Below are 22,954 nucleotides of genomic sequence, written 5' to 3'. Positions count from 1 at the left end.
TGACTATAATTTTTGAGAAAACATCATTACAATGTTCTTTTCTGTTCTTATTTCAATTGTGCTTGATCCTCTTAGTAATGAACGCCCAAATAGACAACTACAAATTATCAGCTTGCAATGTTGGATCACACCTGAAATTATATTAAAGCATCACAGTACAGAAACTCCACACCAGCAAGCCGACATTTGATTTTCAGCATTCGATTACTTCACACGGTGAGTCAGTACTGTTTCCCAAAATTGTTACCAAATGGCTGGCTGACTGACCTAAAAGGAATGAGAGCAACATCAGAAAAAAGAATCTACTCATAACTGAATTGACGTAGAGTTCGACCAGATACGTTTTAGTCGTTAAGAGTTGCCTGTGAAAATAGTAAGGGAGGGAAACTGAAAAAAGAAAATAAATAACTTGCATTGCATAGAAATATAGAAAATAGGAGCAGGAGGAGGCCATGGGGAGCAGGGCGGCACAGTGGCTAGCACTGCTGCCTCACAGCACGAGGGACCCGGGTTCAATTCCAGCCTCTGGTGATTGTGTGGAGTTTGCACTTTCTCCTCATTGCTGCGTGGGTTTCCTCCGGATGTTCCGGTTTCCTCCCACAGTCCAAAGATGTGCAGGTTCGGTGGATTGGCCATGCTAAATTGCCCTTAGTGTTCAAAAAGATTAGGTGAGGTTACTGGGTTACGGGGATAGGGTGGAAGCATGGGCTTAAGTGGGGTGCTCCAAGGGCCGGTGCAGATTCGATGGGCCGTATGGCCTCCTTCTGCATTGTAAATTCTGTGATTCTATGATTCGGTCCTTTTAGCCTACTCCCCCATTCAGTATGATTATAGCTGATCATCCAACTCAAAAGCCTGACCCCTTCCAACTTCCCCCAAATCCTTTGATCCTTTTCGCCCCAAGTGCTAAGTCTAACTGCTTCTTGAAAACATCAAGGGTGGGATTCTCCAGTCTGCCAGTTGTGTTTTCCGTCATGGTGCACCCCCCCCCCCCCCCCCCCCCCCCGCTGGCAGTGAGATTCTCCATTCCCACAGTCGGCCAATGGTGTTGCCCATTGTGGTTACCTCATGCCGTTGGGAAACCCACGGGCATGGATCCCGCTGACGGAGAATTCTGCCGACAGTGTTTTGACCTGCTTTCTGTGGGAACAAATCACTCTCTGGGTGAAGACATTTCTCCTCATATGTGTCCTAAATTTCTCCGCAACTCCATCCTTATCTAGTGCATCTCACGTTCTCAGAGTACTGATAATTGCCTCATAGTCAATTAATTATTTTAAGTGCTGTTAATGTTATGTTGACAAGTACAGCAAAAGAAAGTGCATCTGGGGAGGTGATGGCCATAGTGGTCACTGGGCAGTTAATCCAGAGACCCCAAAGTAATGCTCTGGGGACCCAGGTTTGAATCCCACCACGGCTGATGGTAGAATTTGAATTCAATACAAATAATTCTGGAAAAAAAGGTTGAATAATGACCATGAAACCATTGTCATTTGTTGTAAAAACCTGGTTCACCAATGTCCTTTAGGGAAGGATATCTACTGGTCTGGTCTATATGTGACTCCAGGTCCACAGCAATGAGGTTAACTCTTAAAATACCCTCTGAAATAGTCTGGCAAGCCATTCAGCACACAAACAATTAGGGTTGGGTAATAAATTCTGGCTTGGCTGTGACACCCACACGCCATGAATGAATTTTAGAACAGAATAGCAAGTCCAACAAATGGCAATAAAATACCTGATTGGTTAACTTTCCTTTTGGTGGTGATGGGTGATGGATAAATTGGGAGAACTCTCCGATTCTTCTTTGATTAGTGCTATCCTCTCTGCCCGCTGAAAACCTAGTTCGATATTATTAGTGAAAAAAGCCCTAGCTCCCTCAACCTTTCTTCATAAGACATGCCCTCCAGTCCAGGCAGCATCCTGGTAAATCTCCTCTGTACCCTCTTCAAAGCATCCACATCTTTCCTATAATGAGGAGACCAGAACTGGACACAATATTCTAAGTGTGGTCTAGAAAGAGTTTTATAAAGCGGCAGCAAAACCTGGCGGCTCTTAAACTCAATCCCCCTGTTAATGAAAGCCAACACATATGCCTTCTTAACACCCCAATCAACCTAGGTGGCAACTTTGAGGGATCTATGTATGCGGACCCCAAGATCCCTCTGTTTCTCCACATTTCCAGAATCCTGCCTTTAACCCTGTATTCAGCATTCAAATTCAACCTTCCAAAATGAATCACTTCACATTTATCAAGATTGAACTCCCTCAGCCACTTCTCAGCCCTGATCTGCATCCTGTCAATGCTATCTACAACTCGCCCAACCTTTGTGTCATCGGCAAACATACTAACCCACCCTTCCACTTCCTCATCCAAGTCATTTATAAAAACCACAATGAGCAGAGGTCCCAGAACAGGTCTTTGTGGGACACCACTGGTCACCGACCTCCAAGTGGAATACTTTCCATCCACTACCACTCGCTGTCTTCTTTCGGCTAGCCAATTCTGTATCCAGAGAGCTAAATTTCCCTGTAACCCATGCCCCCTAACTTTCTGAATGAGCCTGCCATGGGGAACCTTATCAAATGCCTTACTGAAATCCATATACACCACATCCACTGCCTGACCTTCATCAATATGTCTCGTCACATCCTCAAAGAATTCACTGAGACTTGTGAGACATGACCTGCCCCTCACAAAGCCATGCTGACTATCTTTAATCAAACTATGTTTTTCTAAATAATCATAAATCCTGGGCGCAATTCTCCGACCCCCACGCTGGGTGGGAGAATCGCGGGGGTGCCGGGCGATTCCCGCCATGCCGCCCCGGCACCCACACGCGATTCTCCCACCCCCGCCAAACGGCGTGCCACGTTTCACGACTGCCGCTCGGAGAATCGGCACTCGCCGTTTGTAGCGGGCGAGAGGCGATTCTCCGGCCTGGATGGGCCGAGGGGCCTGCCCAGTGTGACCGGTTCACGCCAGCGCCAACCACACCTGGTCGCTGCCAGCGTGACAGTGCGCAAACGGTGCGTAGGCGGCCTGTGGGGGGGTGGAGGGAGGATCGAGCACCAGGGGCGCTCATAAGGGGTCTGGCCCGCGATTGGTGCCCAGCGATCGGCGGGCTGGCGTCTCTAAAGGATGCACTCTTTTCATCCGCCGCCCCACAAGATCAATCCTCCATGTCTTGCGGGGCGCCCGGGGGGGAGGACGGCAACCGCGCATGCGCGGGTTGGCGGCGGGTGACGTCATTTATGCGGCGCCGCTTTCACGCGGCACCAAGGCCTGGCGCACGTAAATTACGTGGTGCCGCTCCGAGCCCCCCGTGGGTGGAAGAATAGGGGGCGAGGATCGGCCTCCGACGCCGTCGTGAAACTCGACGGCGAGGTCACTCCGCCGCGTCATTGGAGAATTCCACCCCCTGTCTCTCAGAACCTTTTCCAATATTTTGCTCACCACAGATGTAAGACTGATGGGTCTGTAATTCCCCCATCTCCTCAGACTCGAGGCACAAGTTCCCTCCATTACCCTGATCGGCCCTACTCTCATTCTGATCATCCTTTTATTTCTCACATAACAAACGCCTTGGGGTTTTCCCTAATCCTTCCCGCCAGGGCTTTTTCATGCCCCCTTCTAGCTCTCCTCCGTCCATTTTTGAGTTCCTTCCTGGCTACCTTGTAACCTTCAAGAGCCGAGGCAGACCCTTGCTTCCTCAACCTCACATAAGCTTCCTTCTTCCTCTTGACTAGAAGCTCCACTTCTCTTGTCATCCAAGGCTCCTTCACCTTAGCATTCTTTCCTCGTCTTAGTGGGACAAAACAATTCAGCACTCGCAGCAAGTGCGGACACTTTCACAGCTATCTACTTTAAAGTCACTCAAGCGTGAAGGGAGATGACTGGAACAATGCTGACGCCTGGGAGTGTGTGCAAGCTGTCAAGGCATTAATGTACCCAAATACAGTGAAGGGCCATACCTTGGTGCAAGTTTAAGGAAATGGGCAGTCTGAAAAATTGGCATTCTCCCTGTATCTGCGTGAGTTTCCACTGGGTACTCCATTTTCCTCCTGCACTCCAAAGATTTCCAGTTTAGGTGGATTGGCCATGCTAAATTGCCCTTAGTGTCCAAAGATGTGCAGGTTAGGTGGGGTTTTGGGATTACAGAGGTAGAGCGAGGGAGTGGGCCTAGGTAGAGTGTTCTTTCAGAGGGTCGGTGCAGACCTGATTGGGCGAATGGCCTCCTTCTGCACTGTATGAATTCTGGGCGGGATTTTCTAAGCCCAGGCCGAGCCGGAGAATCACCGGGACAGGGACGAATCGTGCGACGCCGCCCCAATGATGATCCGCCGATTCTCCGGAGAGTGGAGAATTGGCGCCAGCGCAGTCGGCGCGCCGCCGATCAGGGGCCACTCTACGCGGCCCCTCCCCCCCGGCGATTCCCCGCCCGGGATGGTCCGAGTGGCCGAGCAAAAAATCCGAGTCCCGTCGGCACCATCCACGTGTGGTTTTACCCAGCGGGACCTAGCGTTCATGCATCCGGGGATGGCCTGGTTGGGGGTGGGGGGGGGGGTCTGAACCCGGGGTGGGTCTCCGCTGTGGCCCGGCCCGCAATCGGGGCCTACCAATCGGCGGGCCGGCCTCTCAGGCTGGGGGCCTCTTTTGCTCCGCACCAGCCCCTGTAGCGCTGCACCATGTTGCGTCGGGGCTGGCGCGGAGAAGGAAGCCACTGCGCATGCGCGCATTGGCGCCGGTCCTACTCCACGGTGCCCATCTGATGCCGGCATCGGCATCTGGAGCAGCTCCAGTGCCGTGCTGGCCCTGTAGGGGTCAGAATCGCTGCTCCTGAGGGCATGTTGATGCCGTCGTGAAATGCGACGGCGTTTACGACGGCGTCAACACTTAGCCTCAGGATCAGAGAATCCCGCCCTCTGTGCTTCTGGGTCGTAGAATGAAATTTTCCTGCACTGTTCGGAAGAGCATGTTAGAACAAAATCAAACTAAATTGGCAAGCTGTGAACGAATTGGTTGATGGAAGAATTACAGAAACTCTTAGAAAATTACAAGATATTTAAAAACACTTTCGAGGAAATGATTGGAGTTGAGATACAGCTTAAGATAAAACCAGGAAGCACCCTTAAATGCTTAAAGGCAAGAGCTGTGCCATATACAATCAAACCAAAAGTCAAGTGGATCATGGCAAATTAATCAATGATGGAATGATTGAGTCTGTGATTACGAGAGATTGGCAAACTCCAATTGTTCCAGTTATCAAGCTAGATGGCTCAGTAACAATCTGTGGTGACTTTAAAATGATGATAAACCCAGTGTTGTGTGCTGACCAATATCCTTTACCATTAATAGAGGACCTATTTGTTGTTTTGTCGAGTTGACAACAGTTCAATAAAATAGATTTGTCCCAAGTGTACTTCCACATGCAGGTGGCAGCTGAGGTTTACCTATTGTAAACACACAAAGGACTGTTCAGGTAGCATACAAGCACCTATGGTTCAAAATAATGTCTGCACTGGCCTATTCCAAATGTCCATGGACCAAATCCTTAGTGGCCTCAACTGTGTTCAATGCTGTTTGGATGACATTTTAATTATCAGCAGGACTGAACAGGAGCATCTAAAGAATTTAGAAAGCACATTGGAGCATCTTGAAAGACACAGGGCTGGATTCTCCATTTCAGCGGCGAAGTGCCAGCTGAAACGGGGAATTCGGGGGTGTTTTACGACGCCAAAATCGGTGCCGAACCCTCACCAATTCCGGGACTGGTGAGTGGCGCCGGGTAAAACTCCCGGCTCCAGTGCCGAAAATGGCCGGAGAATGGCCGGGTCCCTGGCCATGCATGCGCATGGCGATGAACTGCAGCAATCGCGCCATACAAAATGGCGGCAGCTGTGCGCAGACCCGACCTGCCAAATGCAACCCCACAGGTCACCCCCTGATAACCGCTGCCACCCTGGGTTCTCAACCGCTCAGACCACAGTCTGAAACTCGTTCCATCGGGAGCGGAGCATCGCGGAGGGCTTGCTGATGATGCATCAACGCCGTTGCAACGGCGTGCGGCGTGCGACATGTGACACAATGTAGCCATTTTGGAGGGGGTGGGGACTTGAAACCAGCATCAAACCGGCATCAATGATGGAGTGATTGAGTCTGTGATTACGAAACAAAACAACAAATAGGTCCTTTATTATGGTAAAGGATACTGGTCAGCACACAACACTGGGTTTATCATCATTTTAAAGTCATCACAGATTCTTACTGAGCCATTTGGCTTGATAACTGGAACAATTGGAGTTTCCCGATTTGGGCGTCGGAAGGGATTCACTGGCCGATTGCTGATTACAATATCGGCGTCGGGCAACGGAGAATCCTGCCCACAAATCGCATCAAGGGAGAGAAGTACAAATTTTTCCAACCATAAATAAGGTTGGCCATGTAATCGATAACAATGAGCTCCACAAGGAACCTAAGAAGATAACTGCGATTTTAAATGTGCCAAGTCCACAGAATGTATCGCCACTAAGATCTTTTTTGGAACTCATAAATTACTATGGAAAGTTTATTCTAAATATTGCTACCATATTAAAATCACTCTGTGCATTATTATCTGCGAACCAACAATGGTCTTGGACAGAAGACTGCGAAGAGGAATTTACTAAAGTTAACAATGTGTTGAAGAAACCGGAAGTCTTAGTTCAGTTCGACCCGAAGTTGAAAATACATGTTGCAGGTGATGCATCACCTTATGGGATCAATGCAGTTGTCTTTCATATAATTCCAAATGGAGATAATGAACGTTGACAAGTGCTGAACAGAATTATGCTTAATTGGAAAAAGAAGCCTGGAGTATAATCTTTGGAGTCATACTATTTCATTACTACTTGTGTGAAAGACATTTTACCTTGTTAACACACCACAAGCCTTTGACAATGATTTTTGGTCCATACAAAGGAATAGCTGTCCCTAGCTGTGAGTGGTTTGCAGAGATGGTCCCTCATCTTAACAGCCCATAAATGCGGGCTTAAATGCTGATGGTCTATCACATTTAGCAATGCGGGACAACGCTGAATCACAGAACTACATAAACATATGTGTATTTTTTCCAGGTGTATAGTGTACCTATTAATGCATCTCAAGGGCAAAGAAACACAAGGTCAGAACCGGTCTGGTGATGGATATGAGCTTGAAAAGTATATCACATAAACAAAGATAAACAGAGGAAGAATCCAGAATGCAAGTTGAACCAAACAAGGAAACTTGAATTAACGGTTCAAAAATGGAGAACTTATATAGGGATGTGAGTCATTATTCCTCCATGCTTGTGGAGTAATGTACTGGATCAACTCCATGAAAGACATGTAGGAGTTTTATGTATCAAAAAGCTCACAAGGAGTTACTTCTGGTGGCTGAGACTAGACTCTCAGATTGAATAAAGAGTAGGTCAATGTCAGCCTTGTGCTAGGATACGAAATACTCCACCTCTTCAACCACTTAAACTATGGGATTGGCCAAAGCAACCATGGCAAAGAGTACATATTGATTTTGTGGGATCAATTGAAGGATATATGTTTCTTGTCCGAGTGGATGCACATTTCAAATGGCCTGAAATCATGATCATGAAGTCGACAACTTCTGAAAAGACAATCGAATGTCTGGACGAAGGACCGTTATTTAAGAGAGTGAATAAGTTCTCATTTCCTATAGAAACGCTGCCTTTGCAACAACCCAAAACTTGTCGATAATATCATTCCTTTTTTTTAAATTTAGAGTAGCCAATTATTTTTCTCTTCCAATTAAGGGCAATATTGTGCGGCCAATCCACCCAGCCAGCACATACTTGGGTTGTGGGGGTGAAACCCATGCAGACATGGGGAGAATGTGCAAACTCCACACAGACAATATCATTCCTAAAATGGAAGCTGAGAACAAGGTTTGATTTGCTCTTACCACCTAATGGTCCTCCCATTGTAGAGCGACAACATGAAAATCAAGTTACTCACTGTGAACAGACTTCAAAACCAAGAGGTTTTGAGCAAGATAAAGAGTTTTAACAAGAAACTACTCTTCAGGTGAGAAGTGGGTATCTGCCACAATACTCACAAAGATTCTGAGAAGGTGCAAACTCATAGTGAGAGAGTTTGGAGAAGATACACCAGTCTCACTCTCACGTCAAAAAGAGAATTTGCAGAGTCGGTAGCTGAAAGGCCAATATCAGACATTCAATGTTGGGAATTTCCTAAACCTACAAATACAACTGAGTTCAAGGCAGATTCCACAATATTTGAAGCAACCATGGACGTTGAAGCTGAAGAAGAACCAAATTTATTAGATGATGTGCCTGAGCCCAGCGTGGAACAGACTACCGAGAGTGTTAAAACAAAGACAGATTCTACATAACAGAAACAACACCAACCGAAAAGACTCTCGTACTGATATATTTATGAAATGAAATGAAAATCGCTTATTGTCACGAGTAGGCTTCAATGTAGTTACTGTGAAAAGCCCCTAGTTGCCACATTCCGGCGCCTGTTCGGGGAGGCTGGTACGGGAATCGAACCGTGCTGCTGGCCTGCTTGGTCCGCTTTAAAAGCCAGCTATTTAGCCCAGTGAGCTAAACCATAATTGTACAATAATAATAATACTTTGCTAAATAATCACTGTTCATCATGAGTTTAAGTTAACAAAAGTTTAAGTTAATATTTGTTAAAAGCTTGTCGTTGCATTATAGAAGTAAAGGAGGAGGGATATTGTATACTATAACCAATGTTCTTCTGTATTGTATGTCACGTGAGACGCAGTGACACCAGCAGAGGCACTTGGGAGATTTCCCTCTCTTCCATCTTAGCCTGTGAGCAAGCAACACCTCTGCAACAAACTCTGACAACTGGTTAAGTAACCAACAGTGTGGCAATCTGGTTATCCTTTACCTTCTACTGTGAAGAAAAAGCAAATTCCCTTAAAACATAACAGATATCAAAATGAGTAATCTTGGGCCGGATTCTCCAACCCACCCACCCCCCCGAGACTCGGCGGGGGCGGGAATTGCGCCGCGCCGGTTGGGCCCCCTGCGCCAGTCGGCGTGCCCCCGCGGTGATTCTCCGGCCCGCGATGGGCTGAAGTCCCGCCGCTGACAGGCCTCTCCCGCCGGCGTGGTTTAAACCACCTCTCTTACCGGCGGGATTGGCGGCGCGGGCGGCTCTGGGGTCCTGGGAGGGGGGCGCGGGGCGATCTGACCCGGGGGGTGCCCCCACGGTAGCCTGGCCCACGATCGGGGCCCACCGATCGGCGGGCGGGCCTGCGCCATGGGGGCACTCTTTTTCTTCTGCCTCCGCCATGGCCTTACCATGGTGGAGGCGGAAGAGACCCCCTTCCCTGCGCATGCGCCCGTATGAGGTCAGCAGACGTTGACGCTCCGGCGCATGCGCAGACTTACGCCGGCCGGCGAAGTCCTTTCTGCCCCGGGTGGCGTGGCGCCAAAGGCCGTTCATGCCAGCCGACGGAATGGGAGTCCGCGTCGGGTCGGAGAATCGCCCGGGGCCGGCGTCAATCCCGCCCCCGCTGTGTCCCGAATTCTTCGCCACCGAGATTTGGCGGGGGCGTGAATCGCGCCGCGCAGGTCAGCGGGCCGCCCGCGGCATGTCTCCGGCCCGCTATGGGCCGAAGACCCGCCGCTGACAAGCCTCTCCCGCCGGCAGGAATCAAAACACCGGGATTGGCGGCGCGGGCAGGCGCCGGGGTCCGGGGGGGGGGGGGGGGCGTGGGGTGATCTGACCCCATGGGGGTGCCCCCACAGTGGCCTGGCCCGTGATTGGGGCCCACCGATCGGCGGGCAGGCCTGTGCCGTGGGGGCACTCTTTTTCTTCCGCCTTCACCATAGTCTTCACCATGGCGGAGGCGGAAGAGACCCCCTCCCCTGCGCATATGCCGGGATGACACCAGCAGCCACTGATGCTCCGGCGCATGCGCGGACTTACGCCGGCCATCGAAGACCTTTCGGCCCCGGCTAGCATGGCGCCAAAGGCCGTTCACGCCAGCCGGCGGAACGCCAACCACTCCGGCACGGGCCTAGCCCCTCAATGTGAGGGCCTGGCCCCTAAAGGTGCAGAGACGTCCGCACCTTTAGGGGCGGCCCAACGCCGGAGTGGTTCACGCCACTCCAACACTGCGGGACCCCCCGCCCCGCCGGGTAGGGGAGAATCCCGGCCATGGAATTGAAGGCAAATTATTGAACTAGTAGAAAATTGGCTGAGTGAAAGGAGACACACATCAGGAATAATGGGCAGATACTCTAATTGGCAGGAATGTGACTAATGGTGACACACAAGGGGCAGTATTTAATTGAGGCAATCCGGTTTTAGCCTGCTGGCTAGAGAAGCCATTTGGATACTTAACCAGACAGCGACGTGTGTACTCCAGATCCAAAGACCTTGGGGGCAGAAGTGAAACCCAATGAGAGCTACCAGCCAATCAGAGTTACGCAGAGCGAAAAAGCAGTAAAAAAAGGGAAAAAGAATACAGGTCTGAACTGTTTTTGCCATCTGGGAAGGCAGTGCCACCAGGGTGGCAATGGTTGCTATTGGTACAGCATGCACCCGAGGCCCAGGTGGCAGGTGAGTGATGGCAAATGGGGAGATGGGTATCACAAGGGAGGGAGGAGATGGGTCAGCAGCAAGGATAGGAGGGTGGCTCTCAGCAGACACCCCCACCCTCACTCCTGCTTCCTGATGAAGTGTGTAGAATTCATGCTGCATAGTCTTGGTTAGACCACGAGTGCACCATGGGGCACCACACCTTAGGAAGGATATATCAGCCTTGGAAGGAGTGCAGTGCAGAATTACCAGAATTATATCAGATTTTCAAAGCCTGGTCTGGTGGGACAGGGGTCAAACCGACAGGCCCAGAATTTCTCACCACTGCCGAGCTTGCTAGTTTGTCAGCATAAATTGTGCCTTGGAACCATTTTCCAAAATGGTCGGGTTGGGGACTGAATGACTACCATTAGCAGCGAGTAGCCAGCAAAGATAATTAAGTGGTTGAGTAAGGCATCTCTCTGGAAACTTTTAAGTCAGCAGACAGATCTAACATGGTCAAAACACAGCCAGAAGACAACCATTGCAGTTGTGCTCTCTTTCTATTTTATATATTTGAAAGGTCTTCAGAGGCCACCTCAAACAGCCTCGCTCTCACCTACATACAATAGCAGCCTTGCTCGAAGGCCTACTTTTGACTCTCCAGCCTCAGGATCCTTCTTTGCCTCTCTTTAACCAGATGGCAAGCGTGCCCCTCTGGCCATTAATCCGCCTGACACTGAAAAATCTGCTTCTGAAGGGATGCAGGATTGAGACCCTGGAAGATCGCTCGAGTCAGGTTCCCGACCCCAGATGGAAATCCAGCCACTGGAGCTCAATGGTTGAATTACCAGGACATAGTACACAAACTAAGATTGGATTCCTTGGAATTTAGAAAGTTTTCATGATATTAAGGGGAGCAAATGGGATAGAGGGAGAGAGACCATTTCCATTGTTTGAGGAGTCCAGGACTTGGGGGCCATAGTCTAAAACTTAGAGTCAGGTCTTTGAGCAGCGAAAGTAGGAAACACTTTTCACATACAATGGGCAGCAGAATTTTGGATCTCTTTTCTGAAAATGGAAATTGTTGCTGAATTGTTAATTTTGGAATGGATGGTCGACGAAGATGGCTATATTGAGTTATGTTGTAGGTCAGCCACTGACGGATGAACAGGCAGCCTGTCTTACTGACATATTCCTGCTCCTGTGATCCTATATATTTAAGGAAACACTAAGATCACAAAGTTTCATTTATTATTGAAGACTTAAATTCTCTTAATTTAAAACCGAACTACTCTGAATTTTTGTATTTGCAATATTTACGGAGTGACTGCGGTGTACTTCTTTATATGATGTCTTGTGGTTGGATCAAAATATTTTCAAAGGTATTGAAAGTGATCCAAAGAGCTACTTACTGTAGATTTGCAATAAAATAGCCTCCAAACATGGAGAAAAGTATGCTGTGCAGCATGAGGTAGAAGTTCCATTATTATAAGTGGTAACTGTTTTTTATTAAATGGAGTGGAGCTCTATCACTTCTGACTTTTGATTTTCATTATTAATTTTTAATTCTTCTGCGATGATGGAAGATTTATTACAGATGTTTCCATAAAATTCCAGAAATTGGTCAAATCCAACAGCATTAAACATGAACCTTTGTTTTTGCACAGAACAGTTAAAGCTTCGGAAAGAATGATTCAAAGTTCACGTGACACTAAGAGAATCATTTGGTGATTAGGCCATGTGATCAGTTACAGCACAATGTTCTGCAACAAATCGTAGAAACTTATACTCTTACCAAATGGAACATACTGTCCTGTCCAAGTACCTTAATTATACTTAAAAAGACCCAGAAGCAGGGTGAATGGTAGTTTCTGAATTAACCCAAGCAGCAAGGTAGCACAGTGGTTAGCACAGTTGCTTCACAGCTCCAAGGTCCCAGGTTCCATTCCCGTCTTGGGTCACTGTCCGTGCGGAGTCTGCACGCTCTCCCCGTGGGTTTCCTCTGGGTGCTCTGGTTTCCTCCCACATGCCAAAGATATGGAGGTTAGATGGATTGGCAATGCTGAATTGCCCCTTAGTGTCCAAAAATGTTGGGTGGGATTACTGGGTTACGGGGATAGGGTGGAGGGCCTCTTTTCAAGGGCCGGTATGGACCGAATGGCCTCCTTGTGCACTGTAAATTCTATGATTCTATAAATAACAAATTACTTCTTACAAGAATTTATGTGGTGTATCGATAAATTACATCATTGCGAGCTGATAGAGTTGCCACAGTGGTGAAGTGGGGTAACCATCCTGACAAGTTTCCCGTTCTTCTGTTCTAAAAAGTTCCTCCATGTTGCAACTTTACAAGTGCAAAGAGTGTCAAAAAAAGCTCCTTTTTATTACGGAGCTTTGTAGTGCAGTAAAATCTTCATAACCTGGAATGCACGGGGAACGGGTGGTGCCAGGAACCAAAAATGCCGGCTAACGGAGAGTCCCATTATAACAATGGAATGCAACGCAAAACGTGTAGTGTGAACGGATATGCAAGCACTCAGGAAGTAAGGAAAAGTATTCTTTTTACTTCTAATTATCAACAGTACACGAAAACAAAAAGTAACCTATAAAATAATACAATATATAGGTATAGATTCCAGATAACTTTGTAACTGCGGGGTGGCGCAGGGATTAACACTGCTGCCTCAAGGCGCCGAGGACCCGGGTTCAATCCCGGCCCTGGGTCACTGTCCGTGTGGAGTTTGCACGTTCTCCCCGTGTCTGCGTGGGTCTCACCCCCACAACCCAAAGATGTGCAGGGTAGGTGGATTGGCCATGCTAAATTGGGAACGCCGGAAATTCTGTTTAACAGAGAATTCCAGTTGGTAGCGTGCCGGATATCACAAAGTTTATTGCACTTTCAAAGTTAAATTGGCATGAATTTTCATTTTCATTGCTGGCTGCCAGGCATTTTACACTCTTTTGACCAGATCTTCTGGGCCCGCCAAAGTCAATGGACTTTGCACTGACTCCACCGTGGAGGGGACAGAAGACTTAGGCCACAATTTTTGTATCGTTAACCAGTTCATGGGTTTTCTAGGTGCATGTGGTATTTTGAGCAATACTTGTTTGCTTCATTCTCCAATCTCTGTGTGGGATTAACTTCACTGGCTGAGGAACGTGGCCAGATGAGAAGCTCTCAACTCCCAGTCCTGCAATGCTCCAACACTGACTCATCAACTCACCTAATGATCCTCTGCTGGGGAAATATCTAACTTCCATTTGGTGCCTCCCCCATATGGCTCCATTGAGATGAAAAACTATTTGCGTGGGTGGAATCACGAGCTCTAACCCACACCCCTATGTCACAACATGTTGCAGCAGAACCATCTGCCTCCAGGCTACCTTTCCATTCATATCTATTTGAGCGTATTAGCTGTTTCTGTTCTGAGGTGGTGCAGTTGCACCGATGTTATTTTACACAAACTTTGAAGTATTTATTTTCTAAAGGCATGATTAATAAATCCAGTGAACACCAAATAAAATCTGACAGTCATACAAAACCTATGCACGAAGTTCTGAAACGTACACACATATCAACATTTTTGCATTTACTGTACTGATTAACTATCCTTTGTCTAAAACCTTTGGGGTCGATTGCCTTTTGGATTTCAAACAATTTTGGTTTTCGGATAATGACTATAGGCCTACTTACATTACAATGGCTGAGGCCCAGCCTAACTCTCGTCTAAAATCAATAAAGTAGCTAGAAATGTAATGTATCAGTGAATAATAAATACAGGGTGTCGTCAACGAGGTTTGTGCCTACTTGGATCATGTCCGCTCGGGTCACAGACTTCCCAGCTAAATTCGCCGGCCTTCAAAAACAAGTGTGGATTTTGAATGTGTTCAATTTTCGGAATTACGGATAAAGCATACTCTACCTGTACTATCTATTGGACTGTTGTGCCATGACTTTTCATTGTCCTGCTTCTAAATCGGTTAGACAGTAACCTGTTAAGTATGAATTGCTAGGTTAACCTTCTGTGCATGTCATAATGCAAAGTCAAAGATGCATTAAACTGGTGTGCAGTTTTGGGTGCATGGTGTTTCATTTTGAAGCAGACGTTTCTTAAAATCTGCCAGTGTTAAAGATGTCTCGAACACTGAATATTTTGAAGTATATATGAAGCAAAAAGCCACATATTGGGCATTGCGAGTTTAATGTTTGATGGGCTGGTTTTGCCTTCTTAAATTAATTGTTTTCCCCTCACCACCATTCTTTAGGTTCATTCTCACAGCTTCAAACATATGAAGTATAATTTCCTTCTTTTCCACCTGGACAGCACCCTGCTGGAATGGATTATGTGTTATGAAACCTGCCTGAGTTTCATCCTGTCATGGGATGAGTGCCCTACTCTGCCAGCTTGCCATCTGGATGCCAGCATTGAAATTACCCACCAAGTCAGACGCCATCGCTCAGCTGAGCAGCCAGAAAGCCATCTCCAGGCCTCACCCTGTACACCTCCTGATACATTTTTGGGAGGTGCTCAGGGATAAAGGTGACTCATGTGAAGTTTTCCTTCCTCCTTCCTCGTATGAACTGATTCTAGTTGTCATTCAGTTTATGGGAAGGAAAGAGATTATGAAAGATTTGGGTGGAATTTTCCCATATCCCCACTGGCATGTTCAATGGTGGGCAGGGAGGAATCGATAGGAGTGCAAAAATGGGTTTCATGCCAGTGTGAATTTCCCATAGTAGCTTCTGCTGATGCCCGCCATTGTCGATCAGGAAACCCGATGGGGGCAGATGCAGTATAATTTGGATAAATGTGAGGTTATCCACTTTGGTCACAAAAACAGGAAGGCAGATTATTATCTGAATGACCATAAATTAGGAGAGGGGAAGGTGCAACAAGATCTGCATGTCCTCTCACACCAGTTGCTGAAGGTAAGCATGCAGGTGCAGCAGGCGGTAAAGAAGGCTCATGGTATGCTGGCCCTCATAGCGAGAGGATTTGAATATAGAATCTGGGGTGTCTTGCTGCAATTACACAGGGCTTTGATGAGGCCACACCTGGAATATCGTATGCAGTTTTGGTCTCCTTATCCGAGGAAGGATGTTCTTGCTCTAAAGGGAGTGCAGCAAAGGTTTAACAGGCTGATTCCTGGGATGGTGGGACTGATGTATGTATGAGGAGAGATTGAATTAGTTGGGATTATATTCGCTGGAATTAAAGTGGTATTGTTTTTAGATCTCTTTAGGAAATGCTGAAAATGGTCAGTGCATTTTTAGATTGACTTTCATATTTCTTTGCCCCGTCAATTAGTACCAGTGGAGCTACTGTGTAATAAATCTTTTCAACCTCTCCGAATTCAGGACAATTCTGCTGCCTCTGACAGCGGGGTATTGGTTTATTTGTACAACAGGTTTCACTTTACTACTCCATCTGGTTTAGCTGAGTGGGCTAAACAGCTGGTTTGTGATGCAGGACAAGGCCAGCAGTGCAGGTTCAATTCCTGTACCAGGTGAGAATTCTGAATTATCCCTCTGTGTACCCGAACAGACACTGGAGTGTGGCGACTAGGGGCTTTTCACAGTAGCTTCATTGCAGTGTTAATGTAAGTCTACTTGTGACAACAAAGGATCTTTATCTTTATCATTTGCAATCGGAGGCCATTGTGATTTTGAAATGGAGGAGAGTGTTTGGTGGTCCATAGCTCTTGGGCTGAGGTGGGGTGAAGAGCTCCATGTGTCTTTAAATCCTAGCAAAAAATGAGTTCTGGTAGAAGTCATTATTGGTCTTGATCTCCACACAGTGAAGGCGAAGATAGGTGGGAAGACATGGGGAGGATTTACCGACCACCCCACCATGTGCTTTTCAGCAGCGGAGGCTCCCACCAACAGAATCTACCAACCCCGCCATTGTAAACGGGATTTCCTGGTGACAGCACCCTTCGTCGCCGGGAAACCTGTGCTCCAGTGTGGGACCAAAATTTCCCGTTGGCGTGAACAGCTGGTAAATCCCGCCATGCTGCATTTCCATCTTGGAAAGAGCAAAATTCAAATATTTTAAATAGGACTCACCAGAGTTTTGTGAATAGAATAGAATGGTTAAAAAAAAACATTTCCTATAACTTCAAAGCAATGAGGATAATCTAGTGTGTAGACATCTTGGGGGGTGAAATTCCTCCTGTCAGATAATCTCACTGAAGAAGACATCTGAGTACTAAACAGGATTCCCTTTTTGTACTGATACCAACATTTTCACTGAAATTTTTGACAGAAGGAATTCCATCCCATCGTACTTTCAGATGAGCAGTAAGCCCTCTCAACCAGTTCTTCCTGAAAGTAGCCAATGTTCAAAGAAAATCAATTGCTCCAAAGCCCCTGGACTATTTGTTTTCCTCCACAGCTTCTACCCCCTTGCCTCACTTTCTGAAACCATTGGCTCTCCCATTCTTAAGGCTAATTAATTTTGGCTGACTCAAATCGAACCTACAAGTTGTACGACTGATTCATCTTTTCTGTAACACAGCCCTCTTTTAAAATGCCTTCTACTTCTGACAGAATTGAGGCCATGGATCATGCCTCTGAAAGCTCCCTAACTAACATTTGGCTGCAGCGGCTGTGTTTATCCTGTGATCCACAGCAATGTGCTGGCAACCACATTTCCGTGCACAATTAATGCTATTTTATTTTCAATAATTCTGGAACTCCAACAAATGCTTTTGTTTCTCATTTGGCGGGAGGATTGGAGGGGGGGGGGGGGGGGGGGGGGGGGGGGTGCAGGGTGGGGAGGATGGGACACGGGGAGGAAGAAATCGTTGAAGTGTTCAAGCAACCAGGAGAATGAGAAGGTTTAATGAGCATTCAAGCGGTTTCTCAGGCTCACGAAGGAAACACTTTTACCTCATTCACAAATCAACATAAGTTTGCATTTGAAAGTGGAAATAGGGATTTCGAGCAGTGAAAGGCTTTGAAATCAAATGCAAGTTGGAATAAAACTGATTTTTTTGTTGTTGAAACCCATTGCAAATCATTGTGGTGAGGCCATGGCATCTTAATGAAGCTGTGGGATAGACTTGATTGATTGGATAATGCTTATGTAAGTGACCTAAACGGGATTCTGCAGCTTTAAAGGAAAAAGGGAACTGGAATCGGAAAATGAGCCGCATATTATTTTCCTCAGAAAACTGATTAGAGTTCACAGTAAGTCTGCTGCAAATTTTTATAATCAGAGTGCCCCCAGTTAGTTCCCTTCTTAATAGGCTGCAACATTAAACCATACAGTTTGAAAGTTACGATGACTTACTTGCTGTCAAGCAAAGTATAATGTCGGGTGTGTCCACTTACTATATATTTCTTATATCAATTGCTGAAATGTCTGCGGAAAACTTTCAAGCTTTTATGAAACATCTGTTCCTTCTTTATGCATATAGTTGACTGGGGGTGGGGGGGGGGGGGGGCACGTTCCAGTTAGCTCAGTTGGCTGGGTGGCTGGCTTGTGGTGCGGAGCAATGCCAACAGTATGGGTTCAATTCCCATACCGGGTGAGGTTACCATGAAGGTCCTGCTTTCTCAAAGGGGGCTGGTTTAGCTCAATTGACTGGGCAGCTGGTTCGTGATGCAGAGCAAGGCCCCCAGCATTGGTTCAATTCCCGTATCGGCTGAGGTTATCTGTGATGGCCCCACCTTCTCAATCTAGCCCCCCCCCCCCCCACCCCATCTGAGGGTGGTGATCCTCAGGTAAATCACTACCAGTCCACTCTCTCCCTCAAAGGGAAAAGCAGCCTAGCGTCATCTGGGACAATGGAGACTTTATTCGATTTATTATTGTCGCATGTATTAGTATACGGTGAAAGTATTGTTTCTTGTATGCTATACAGACAACGCATACCGTACATAGAGAAGGAGAGAGTACAGAATGTAATGTTACAGTGTAGCTAGGGTGTAGAGAAAAGTTCAACTTAATATGAGGTAGGCCCATTCAAAAGTCTGATGGCAGCAGGGAAGAAGCTGTTCTTGGGTCGGTTGGTACGTGACCTCAAACCTTTGTATCCTTTTCCTCACTACAAAAGGGATGAGATACTAACACCCTGCCTCTTTCGACAGACAGACATTTAGAGAGTTAGACAGAGTTGATCGGCAGCATCATACCCCAGCACGCGGTTCAGCAGTAAGGACAGATGGTGACTTTTAGTGGACCCCTTCCTTCTCCCTTCTAATAGTTAGGTCCCTCGATCAGGCACTGAGTGCCTTTGACAAAGGGAACACCCAGGGAGCCCGGAACCAAACAAGCCAGGATGGCGGCAGGATGAGGCCCTTAAGTGAGCATCAGTTGTCCACTTCAGGGCCTCAATGCAGTGCAGGGAGGCCATCCATAGGTTTTCCCGCCAGAGACATAGGTGGATGGAGGCAGATAAATAGCAGGGTCTCGACCTACTACCCTCCTGCCCGTTTAAATGTCCCCACCACCAAACCTGCCACGGGTGAGGGCACAAGATTTCACCCAATGAGTTTCCAGTCTGTTTCTAGTGTTGCTGTTGTTTCAATTGTGTCTTTAATTTCTTACAATGAAGATTTTAAATTGTGTACTTTGATAGTACATTGTTTTTCTTGTGGGCATCGCTGGCTGAGGCACCATTTATTGCCCATTCCTGAGGGCACTTAACGGTCAATCGCATTGCTGTGGAGTTGGCGGCACATGTAGGCCAGACCAGGTAAGGATGACAGATTTCCTTCCCTAAAGGACATTAGTGAAACAGGTGGGTTTTTGCGATAATTGACTCTGGTTTCATGGTTGTTGTTAGACTTTTACTCCAGAGTTTTATTGAATTCAAATTCCACCAACTGCAGTGGTGGGATTACAACCGAGGTCCCCAAAGCATTAGGCTGTGTCTCTGGATTACTGGTCCTGTGACAATACCGCTACGCCACTGTCTCCCTGTGACTGTGACTAACACTATCTTTCCATTCTGCTGAGAAACTCATCATACCTGCCTTAATCTTTCATTATTTGTTGGCACTTTTGAGTGGAACATAGGAGACTTTGCTAAACTGGGTGACAAGAAGGTTCACCTCCATGAAGACCCTTCACATTGTTTTGAGGTTTAATGCGCGTCTCAGCGTTTCTTATATAGCCACAGAGGTGGGCCGGTTTCCTGAGATTTACTGATCTTATATCTCGAACCTACTTTGTGCCAAGCATTATGTGCCAGCTACTAATGTCTGCAGTTTCTGCCAACAAGCATTGGCAATAGCAAATAAGGCATGAAGTCATGCATAAAAAGCAGGTAAGAGGTTTTCTCAGAGATGACTGACTTCAAGAAATTCTTCTTTAACATTGCATTCATTAATGCTTGTATTGGGGATATTACAGAAAGCAAAATAATTTGGGAAGGCACGGTGCACTGCTTCTCTAATTATTTAAGTCCAATCTTTAATTGATGGTTAATACTTTGGAATGATACAAATAAGGATGGGATCTCTTAAGGGTATTTGTTTATTTGTTTATTTTATTTATCAGCAAATTCATTGCGCTTTCTAAATGAGGAAAGATGTGGGGGGGGGGGAAGAGGAGGTTCATGTGGAGTACAAACAGCAGCATGGACTTGTTGGGCTGAATGGTCAATTTTGTTTGCCATATATCTCCTGCAGTGTAAAAAAAAATCTCTTACGTTTTACCAAGTTGGCTCTGCAGCTCTGTTCTACATCCAATGTGCTGAAAGAAGAATGTGCTGCTTAAAAGTTGCAAAGATCAGTCGGTTTGCTGCATAATAATAATAATAGTTTGTGAAGACTGCGATTTCTGGACACAAGTATAGATGTTGTATATCTGATCTCTTGGGCGAGAAGAACAGTATTTCATTGTTTGCCTTTATTGGATGCTGTACAACTCATCTGTGGAGCCTTTGTCTTCCATCTTAGTTGGGCCTTGATCTCAACAACCCCAGGTGCAGCTCAATCATAATAGAACACAAATTATAGCTTTTTGTGCCGATAGCAATGCTCACAAGCTACAAGTGACGTTCCCATTCACTTATGATGCCATGTATTGAATTTCAGCTGAGAATTTCATTTTGCCAAAATTGATGTTTTGGGCTGGATTTTCCGGTTCCCCAACCGTGTGTTCCTCGGCGGTGTGCCATTCACTGGCATTGTGTTTGTGCTCCGTTCACTGGCGATGGGAATATCTGCAGGCCCCTCCCCCCCACCAGCGATTCTCGGCCCGGGATGGGCCGAGCGACCACGCTAAAAAAGCTGCGTCCCGCCGGCGCCGTCCATACCTGCTCTTACCCGGCGGGACCTCAGCGTAGTGCATCTGGGGGCAGCCTGGTTGGGGGAGGGGGGAGGGGGGGGGGCTACCAATTGGCGGGCCGGCCTCTCGGGCTGGGGGCCTCTTTTGTTCTGCGCCGGCCCCTGAAGCCCTACGCCATTTGCGTCGGGGCCGCCACGGAGAAGGGAGCCACTGCGCATGCGCAGACCCGCGACGCCCATCTGACACCGGGGATCGGCAGCTGGAGTGGCGTTGATCACTCCAGCGCCATGCTGGCCCCCTATAGGGGTCAGAATTGCTGCTCCTGAGGCCGTGTTGATGCTGTCGAGAAACGCGACTGCGTTTACGATGGTGTCAACACTTAGCTGCAGGATCAGAGAATCCCGCCCACTATATAGCCAAAGTACTTTGAGATGATATCTTTGTTGTAATGTAAGAAATACAGAGGGCAGTTTTAATAGGCAGCACGGTTGCACAGTGGTTAGCACTGTTGCTTCTCAGCACCAGGATCCCAGGTTCGATTCCTGGCTTGGGTCATTGTCTGTGCGGAGTCTACACATTCTCCCCGTGTCTGCATGGGTTTCCTCCGGTTTCCTCCCACAAGTCCCGAAAGACGTGCTATTAGGTCATTTGGACATTCTGAATTCTCCCAGGGTAATGATCTGAGGACCCGGGTTCCAATCCCACCACGGTGGAATTTGAATTCAATTAAAAAAATCTGAAGTTTAAAGTTTAATGATGACTGTGAAACCATTGTTGATCGTCATTAAAAACCCATCCGGTTCACTGATGTTCTTCAGCGAAGGTAATCTGCTGTCTTTACCTGGTCAGGCCTATGTAGTTGACTAAAATGGCTTAGGGATGGGCAAGAAATTATGGTGCAGTGACGACCACATCCCATCAAAGAATTTTAAAAAAAGACAAAGCGCAATGAAATAAGTGACCAGATAATCTGTATTCAGTGTTGCTTAAAGGATAATGTTTGCCAGATAACTGAGAGAATTCCCTTGGTCTTTTTTGACTAAGGCTCTTATATGCACATTATTTTGTACTCCTCATGTGCAGAAAAACATCTCAGGCAACTTACTAATGTGGAGGGAAGAATTTCGGTGGACACTGGCATGGGGAAATGAGAAAAAAAACAGAGAGGCAAGAACGGGAGCTGAAGTGTGTTCAACAAAGAGCATACTGAGGATTAGGGAGACACATGGGACGACAAAAGAAACTGGGCAAAAAAGCTGCCAGAGAACTTACATTTTGCTTCTGCCATGAAAAGTCCGCTTTCTTTTTTGCTCACATTTCTGCCAGAATTTATATGGCAATAACCTGCCCGTAATGGAGGATCACAAAGTACGTGTTTTAGTTTTTTATGATTCATGAATAAATACCAACTTCAAAAATGTTCATGCGAGAAAGTGGTGCGTAAAAACCATTATTGAGCTTTATTGGTTTAACCAGAACACAAATTGCCCACATAACATATCCTCTCAAAATATTGTGTAACACTACCCAGGAAAAAGTTATCTCGCAAGGATTTTTTAATAAAAATATTGGTAGTATTTAAGCCAGGACTTTATGAAGGTGTCTAATCCATATCTGTAAATCTAGTAACACACCATTTGCTGCATTTTTCATGGTGATAAGTCCCAGATGAAAGATTTTAATGGCGGAGAGGGTAGAAAAAAGACTCAGTAACTTGCTGACATAAATAAATGCAGCCTTAGACCAAGTAAAATAGAACAATCTGGAATTACCCAATTAAAATGCACAGAAAATATGTTTACAGCCTATGCTAGTCTTAGCAGTTATTTACACTAATTGTTAAATATGAAGTGGCAGAGTGGTCGCTTTGGATAAAATTGGGAAATCTATGTAGTTAAGTGGCTACTTAGTCCAGTTTCCTTAACGCAGCTGAAAATGGGGTATTCCAAAACTAAACACACTACTAGGTTCTCCACCTGGGACTAACCTGATTTAAAATCACTGAATATGACTCAGAAAGCTATACTAAAATATTTAATAGTTTCACTGGTGTACGCGAATCAAGTTTCTTGGTAAACGAAATACTTCTGGATGTGAACAAACCTCCAAATTTGTTGTCTAGTGCCTGTAGC

At 46.5% G+C, this 22,954-nt stretch overlaps 1 long non-coding RNA gene across 1 annotated transcript; it reads left to right on the top strand.

Annotated features, from left to right (window-relative positions):
- The first annotated feature begins 81 nt into the window (after positions 1 to 81).
- On the top strand, positions 82 to 22,241 carry LOC119953857. Its single transcript, XR_005458126.1, has 2 exons — positions 82 to 216; positions 21,906 to 22,241. It is a non-coding gene; the product is annotated as an uncharacterized LOC119953857 (long non-coding RNA).
- Positions 22,242 to 22,954: the final 713 nt, after the last annotated feature.

This window comes from Scyliorhinus canicula, chromosome 19, assembly GCF_902713615.1.
Source record: "Scyliorhinus canicula chromosome 19, sScyCan1.1, whole genome shotgun sequence".
NCBI classification, from domain to species: Eukaryota; Metazoa; Chordata; class Chondrichthyes; order Carcharhiniformes; family Scyliorhinidae; genus Scyliorhinus; species Scyliorhinus canicula.
Note: the sequence above shows the minus strand (reverse complement) of the source record. Positions and strands in the feature narration are given on the sequence as shown.